We start from the raw sequence: 8,629 nt of genomic DNA, 5'->3' as shown, positions 1-8,629 counted from the left end.
TTACACACATATCAAGCTAAAAAGATAATGTAATATAAGATAAGAATGTTTCAGTAGAAGAGAGATTTCTATCCATGTGTGCAAGCTTTCTATTTCAATAATCAGTTTATACCTTTATAATGTAATTAGGCTAGAGCAAACATGAGTGTATGCACTCTTCATCCAAGATTTTGTATTTTTATACAAAAAGAACAAATTTGCATTATGATGTCCCTAGGTTTTAGGAAGCCAGAAATTTACTTAAGGTCTTATATTTATGCTTGTCTAATTTACTTACAGTGCCCAGTTTTCTTAGGGAATATTTGATCATGATATAAGCAAAATTTCCCATCATTTATAGCTTGGAGGCATGAGACCTCACTTCATTATTTACTCATAGATGTAAAGCAATACATCATTCAAATCTAGATCAAATGTGGATTTTCAATCAACTAGTAAACAAATTGCAGGTGCATAGTTGAATCATTACTAATTGTTGTAAATGCAACAAACAAGTAAGCTCTAGTGACAGATGTGGAGTGGAAAGTACTTCTTAGAATCTTTCAACACATGCTAAAAGAAACCAAAATCTCACTGTTACGGTTGAGTCTCGCTTTCTCCCAAAGCCTCAAGGAGTCATGGAGGTGGACTTGTAGAGTTTGTGAATGACTCGTAGTATAATGATAGGATTGTGAGTTTAAGTGCTATACCAAAGTGGATGTGGCCTATATACAATATAATGGATGGAAAAAGTCTTCTATACATATTCTTCCCTTTTTGTTTTTGCCATTTGTGCTATTTTCTGCTGCTATTAATTGTTGTTCTCTACCATGCAGCTCCGCTTTGGAGTCAGCTGATTAAAGACTGAAACCTGCACAGACTGTGTGCTAAGTAAACCATTCCTTCCTTCATTTTGGGCATTGGGTCTTTCGTCTCACCAATGGAAAACAAGTAATGAGACAGAATTCAGTAGCAGTTCAGTGAGATTATTGCTGTGACTATACCTGACCATGTGGCTCAAGAGCCTTCATGAATGGCTTGTGGGAAGAGTTTGGGAGGGTTTGGAAATGTCACATGAAAGAGTCGCTCCGGAATGGCTTAGGCTGTTCTGTAGGGGATGGCTTAGGCTGTTCTGGTCAGAGCTCAGAAGACTAGAAAACCAGTAAAGACCAGGCTCATGGATTTCTGCCGAGAAGGACTGAATTTTTTGTTGGTCTCTAGATAACATGTTTTATGGTTTGGAAGAAATTTTGTCTGCATTTGGTTCTATCCAGAGAATTTTCTTGAGATTAGGGGCTTCAGACTAAATAATCTAGCAGAATAAATTTCAAGGCAGTCAAATGTTGAGGTAGTGGCATGGCTACTGTTGGTGCTTTTCAGTCAGATTTATATAGAAAATCAATAGCAAAAAACCCAGGAGGAGGATTTAAAATATTGCATGTTCAGTCACAATAAATTTCCAGTAAAGCTGTGGACTTCAAATGTAGAACTGAGATCTCTATTGTTGAGAAGGAAGAGGTGAATGTAAAAGATGGCCTTAGGGCATCACAAGCAGCAGTGAGACATCACATTTTGCAGCCTCAAAACTGCAAAAGTGAAAACCTCAGAGAACCATGTTCCAGAATGGCAGGAGGGATCAAACAAGGTTCCAAAAATGGCAACAGGTGCACCAGGGTCCAAAATGTTGGTAGCATAGAGAATTTGTTGGTCAGACTTGGGTTCAGAGTGCCTAGCCATCCAGTTACTGAACTCCTGCAACCTAAAGAGAGGAAATCTTGGCTAGTGCTCCAACTGACAGCAGTCGTCAGCATCATCAATTTGACACTAGTTTTAGGTGTATTCAGAATGCGGAAGTTCTGAGATTAAAACGCCTTCCACTCTGATTTTAGAAGGCCTGCAAGGCCAAGCAGTGTTACCTTGAGAGGTCAGTGTGTTAAGCTATTAGTGAGAAGCTAAAGGTGCAATGGAGAACGCAGAAGTTTTGAAAAGTCAGGAATGTGGATCATTTAAGGAACTTGCAATGAAGGAAGAAATTCTACCCAAGAGAGAACTCATGGGAAATACATCCACCAGAAATGTTGTGGGGGTGGAGTCATTCAAGACTTTGGAGCTCACACCAGATTGTTTCAGATTCTGCATGTGGAACTCCAGGATTTAAGAATTACTCTGCTGGACTTTGGACTTGCTTTGGTCCCAATCCTTTGTATTCTCCTGCTTGTACCTTTTAGAATGGAGATTTTTATCTTGTGGAATGTTGGAAGAGTTTAATTTTTATTTATTTTTTTATCTGTCCACGGCTCACAGTTAAAAGTTTGCCTTAAATTTCTGATTTTGGATTTGAACCTTTCAACAATGTTGAAACTATTAGGACTTTGGCAACTCCTAGAGATGGTCTAAAAATCTTTTGTATAAAGGATGTGCATGAGTCTTTGGGGAACCAGGGATGGAAAGTTATGCTTTAGTCTGGATGTTCCCTCAAAGCCTCAGGAAATCATGCAGGTGTGCTTGTAGAATTTGTGAATGACTCTTGGAATCTTGGGATTATGATTGTGATTGCTATACCCAAGTGGGTGTGGCCTACATTCAACAGAATGAACAAAGTCTCTCTGTGCTTCTTTTTTGCTCTAGTTGTGTGTGCTGTTTTCCACCACCATGAATTATTGCCCTCTGTTATGTGCCACTCTCATTTGGAGCCAGATGATTATGGACTGCAACCTCCAAGAATGGTAAGCCAAATAATTCTTTCATTCTCTAATTTTGGATGTTTAATATTTTGTCTCAGCAATGATGGGAAAGTAACCAAACCTTGACATGGACTATGCATAGAGAATAATTATTGTTTCAGAGAATTATTTCAGTTTCTCCCTAACTGTGGGACTTTAATACAGATAAAGTACCCTTTTGGACACTAATTTTTTTCTATTTTGAAGAGATGGACAAAGAGGCTATTCTCTCAGGAACACAGCCCATAACACGAATGCTACTAAGTTATGACAGACAATTTTTTGTGTTAAAATTGTCCTAAACAAGTGGAACAGAAAAATCCTGTGAAGTTTAAGGATGGGGATCAGAAAATCTTCATGGAATGATGTAGATGGGATGCTTTCCAATGATTATCTAAGGAACAGAGTTGATAAACAAAGCTAACAACCAAAAACTGAGAATATTAGGGGACAATTTGGGTTTCATGGTAAGCAAAGATAATGCAGTAGACTGTCCAAAAAGTGAGAGTAGTGAATACTATAATACATAAAGATACTTAGTGATTACAAAACTGAATATTTTCAGGAAATAAGGAGTTTTATCAGGAAATAAAGAGCTTTATTAATTGAGATACAAAATTCCACAGAGTAATCAATATCATATTTACAGAGCCATAGGTACCTTGGCAAAGTTAACATTTTGAGAAATTTCATTGGAATGCTTCCAAATAATGGTATAGAATCATGATGCACTCTTCCAGATAGATGTTTCTAAAAATATTAAATATATCTCTGAAAGATTTTTAAAAAAAAATAATATTATTCTATCATCACAGTAAGAATATCTAGGAGAAAAGATAGTTTTGGGGGCCCTCTTCCATAAGTGAGTGTGACATCTATTTTAACAATGATTTTATTTAAATAAAATCTACAATTAAGAAAAATCAGTGTAATGACAATATTTAACAATAAGCATGTCTTTCTAAAAATTGATGGCCTTCCCTCTTCGATTATTTTCCTCATTGCAACTAACTACAGGAGGATTTTTCTGATTTTAACACCAGCCCAGGCTACATGGTGAGTTGAAGACCAGTCTGAATTACACAGGGAGATCCTGTTTTTAAAAAAGAAAACATACCTAAAATAAAGATATATAAATGCTTGCATTCACATACATATAACATACAACTGCTACAATGAATTTAAACTTTGTTTTATATCTGTATTTTATGTATACTGTGCATGTTTGTGTCATATACAAAATCATTTTTATTTCATATATATATATATATATATATATACATATATATATTCTTGCTTTGAAATTCTTGGCAACATGGGAGTTCATATGAACTATAAGTACTATTTATATGGTTTTCTAAGCTACACATTGGTTGATTTTATATTTATGTACCTTAATTCATACTGTATGGAAATATTTTCCAATTATCATTTGGCAAAATACATTAAAATAATTATCCTTTAATTATGAAATAACTCATTTTGATCTTTCTTATCATTGGATATTATTATTGATTGAGCATGCTTACTGTGATTTCAACATGTTCTTGAAATCCTATTTAATGAAATATGTAATGATTTTACCTTTCTGCTTTAGCTACCTGACTTCTTATATTGCTCTTGGTAATGGCGGTTTGGGTGCTTAGCATATATTTATTTTGCAAGCGGCTTGTTGCTTTGTTGTGCATTTTGCTCCAAATGTAATGATCTTTTAGGTGCCCACGTTATTTAGTTTCTGTTTTGTCACTGAAATTCCTTTTTATTTGCTCGTGACCTCATCTAATGTTTCTACAGATTAAAACATGCACCTTTACGTCCTGTAGGCTTATGCATGTCCTCCAAGCCACATACGAGAAGGAATGATAAATGATTTTTAAAAATTGCACTGGTTAGTAACAGTAATATGTGAAATTCCGGTTAATTCAACACTTAAATAAAACTTATAAGACCTATGTGAAAATAAATTTCATGGAATATTTTCCCGTTTATTATTCGTCCTTCTGTCTCCAATGAGGAGGCAATGGATTACAAATTGTGGTCTCTGTGAAGGTTTCAAAAATTGCCATTCATTTGACTCCCACCACTGTAAAATACATCAGTTAGGCACTTTGCTGCATCGACATTTTGTGAAGTTGTAGTATTTCTGCAAAATGTTTGCATAGAAGCAAAAACTTCTTTAATGGCTCCAGACCATTTGTTTGGCTTTTCTCCAATAAATGACAGTTTCTTTTGTCCTTAGAACAAATCACCATCCACTTTTTTTTCAACAGGTACATTAGAGGTGGAAGATTGTCAGGTGAATAATGAGAATCCAGCAGCTTGCGAAAGCATGTCATACTTCTGAAAATGATGGGCAGTTGTTTTCCACCCCTTCCCCTAGGCAGGCATCTTATTTTCATGCCACTCTTCTGGTCTCACATTAGTCACACGTTGCTTGAGCCGGTAAGATTTATCAAACAAATGATTTTCATCAATTACATGACAGTTTGTATTGTCCAAACTTGTCATGAGTCCCACTGAATTTTTAGCATGTTTCAACAATGCACCTGATGTCCTAATCCACCACTGCTACTCAAAGAGAGATGGTGAGATTAATCCCACGGAAAAGCTTTCTCCCACTTTGTTCCATCGGATAAACTCCTGCTCTTTTTATAGACTTTCATATATGGGCCAGCGAATAGGGAAGCTGGCCTTTGTCCTTTTATGCACAACCATCTATAGTTGAAACTGAGGATGGCTGTTCTCTATTTCTATCAGAAAAGTAGTCTGTATATTCATCTATCATTGCTCCTCACACGGTTTGATAACAGGTCCATCTCCCCAAACTAAATTGCAAGCAGAATAAGAAGCTGTAGCCCTATATTTAACGATGGAAAATCATTGAAGGTGTAAAGAAACAGCACATTTAAAGCTACAATTTATTACAGTGAAAGAGGCTTAGAATCTTATCTGTGGGTTGGATGAGTATTGCTTATCAATACTTGCTTGTATTGGTAAGCCAGTAATTTGTTTAATATCCAGCCTGTGGAAGATATTCATTTTCTAACTACTATTTACTAATTGTATATCTTTAACTTCTTCTGGGGAAAATTTAAGACTACCATTGAGTGTTTTATTTCTACCTTATCAATTCATTTTTATCTTTTGATCACTCCATTTTGTTCTAACATTACTTTGTCATTTTACCATATGCTATAGTATTTGCATACGTAAAATAGGATGCAGAAATTTAACTGATGGGTATAGTGTTCTATGAGGAATAGCATTAATTAAATTCATAGGAAACAATCTATTAAAAATAATGATCAACAAGGCCAAAAAATTCTTTAGAAATATTTGAAAGCTTAGGTATAGGCTGCTAATGAGATCTTAAAGATTAGCATGTAAATATAAAAGGCAAATATGAAATAAGTGAAATGTCATGCACAATGAATCATGAACCCACTTTAAATCCCAAATTTAATGTGTGTACAGAATATTTAGTGACATAATTTAATGAAAACAGTGTATTTCAGTGAAAACTCAATATATGAATTTTTGGAAGTAATTGGAAGTAACTAGATACAGAGTGGTGATTAATTATCTAATTCATAAAAAACTAGTGAAAGAAGCAGAAAGATTATGCTGGAAATCTTATATCAATACATATTTATTTAAACATAATTATTGCAAATGAATGGAGAATATCAGGAAAGAATACTTACATATTTTTAAATATTGAAATTGGATGTGTTCATAAATAATGGAACAAAAATCGGAGGAAATGCGACTCCATTCTTGTACAAAGAGCTGTGGCTTTATGGAAATAATTTGATAATTTGTCATATATGATTACAACTGAATATTAATTAAAAGTAAGCACCTACAGTGTCAAAATTAAAGCTTTAGAATATGGCTCAAAATATTAATTTTGTAGTGTAAAGTACTTGGCAAGAATACTTGCCAAATTCCTGAAATCTAGGGTATGTAAAACCTGTTATATTCAGTGTAAATGGGAACCTGGAAGATAAATAAGAAATGAAACCTACTTCCACAACTTTCCCATTTTGTAGAATTTTGCACATAAGGGAGTGTTCATGTTGCATGTACTTTTCAATAGTGGAAAGAAAGAGAATATAAATATGTAATCAGTTAAACTACTAATGAACAACTCAATATTTTAATAAATGACAGGAATTAAAAAACACCCTCCATGATTGTCAAAGCAAAAAATTGTTTTCTTGTTTCTTCCTCTGCTCAATGCAATGGGAACAAGTCTTTCTGTTGTCTTTTTCTAATTTTTGTCCAAAAAAGATATGCCATTTTTCAAGGGTTTAAAAAAATATTTCTGTGATCCCTATGCCTCTTTAGCTGAGGCAGATACAGCAATTGAACCAAATTCTACGCTCCAAAGGGATCTGTGACATTTGCACAGAGTTGAATGCACACTATGTCATTTCATATTCCCTGTCAACCTGTCCACAGCTAAATTAAACTTGCAGTTCTTGCAATCTAGGAAATGTTTTGGATCACAGATTCTACTAATAAATAGTACATATAATAAGACAGAGAATGAGGAAAAGTGCAAAAGAATAAGTAGATGAAGGGGTGAGAGAAAAAGGAAAGAAAAAGAAAAGACAGAAAATACATAAGTGTAGGCTGTATTTTGGATATACACTAAGTCAAGAATAAAAGTGTAGGGTCTTGGGTTTAGTTCAGTGGCACAATTGCCTGGCGAGCATGAGGTCATTAATTTGATCCCTGGTACACACACACACACACACACACACACACACACACACACACGCATGCACATGTACACACACAGACACACAAACATGCGCGTGTGCACACACACACATACACACACAGTGTATTACTACTCGCCCATGTTTCCCAACGTGAAGTTAGTGTTTCATTTGGAAGTTATTTGTTCTTAAATTAAATATGCATTATGATTTTTGGTTGTTGGCCTCTCCTCACCTCCTTTCCATGGTTCATTTTTCCTCATTCCATGAGTCCACATTCTCTTCCATATGACGTGTCTTCCCCTAAGGGATTTTATTTTTGTGTACTCCCACCCCACTTTTACTATATAATACAGGCTTTGGGACATTAGAAGAAAAGAGACCAAAACAATTTTCAGCTTATGCAGAGACAAACTGCTGAATGTAAATTCCAAGAGAGCTGTGTCCCAGAGAGCCAGTGCCTAATGGTCTATTTAAATGACATGGACCTCCCCTGCACTTTAGACTAAGTGAAAACAATCTTTCTTTGGATGACAGTGCATCCCAATACACATATTGATGAGTATTCCCATGTCTGATGTGCAACCCCCATTCTAATTAACCTGATTAAACCTTTGTGCAAGATTCATTTTTTTTCTTCCTTTGATCAAGTTGTCACTATGAGTTTGGATATTCATCTTTTTTCCTGTTATTTCCTTACCAGAAAGTGTCCCAAACAAAAGCAGCATACAGTAGACATCTACTGTCATGTTGCTAGGCATATTCTTCCCTAGCGCCATTCCTGGATTCCCATGTCTCAAGCAACGTCTTTCACAAGCTTGAGATCTAAGGATATAATTGTGAATTATCGGTGTCTACCATTATTTACACAGCGTGCTTGGAGGAGACCCATGGTGTTTAAACAGCCAGGATTAGAAGGAGCATACACTGGCTGACAAAACATTCTTTACTCTTCAGGGAGATCTCAGCTATACCACAGTGAAAGGGATAACAGTGAACTTCATGAAAGGGATAACCTACATGGACTCGAGACCTTGCAGCTATACTGCTGTAAAGATTAGGTGCTGGAAGAGCAGCCATCTTTCTACAGATGTTCAAAATGCAGGTCATTTAGTCAGTTGTCTTAAATACTTCAGCAATAAAGAGCAGGGACTGCATCAGGTGTTAGGATCTAACTTTGGCTCTTACGAGTCTCTGATG

Source organism: Cavia porcellus, unplaced genomic scaffold (genome assembly GCF_034190915.1).
Source record: "Cavia porcellus strain 051 isolate PalLab524CR breed Dunkin Hartley unplaced genomic scaffold, mCavPor4.1 scaffold_17, whole genome shotgun sequence".
Classification (NCBI taxonomy): domain Eukaryota; kingdom Metazoa; phylum Chordata; class Mammalia; order Rodentia; family Caviidae; genus Cavia; species Cavia porcellus.
The sequence above is the reverse complement of the archived record's forward strand: the minus strand, read 5'-3'. Positions refer to the sequence as shown.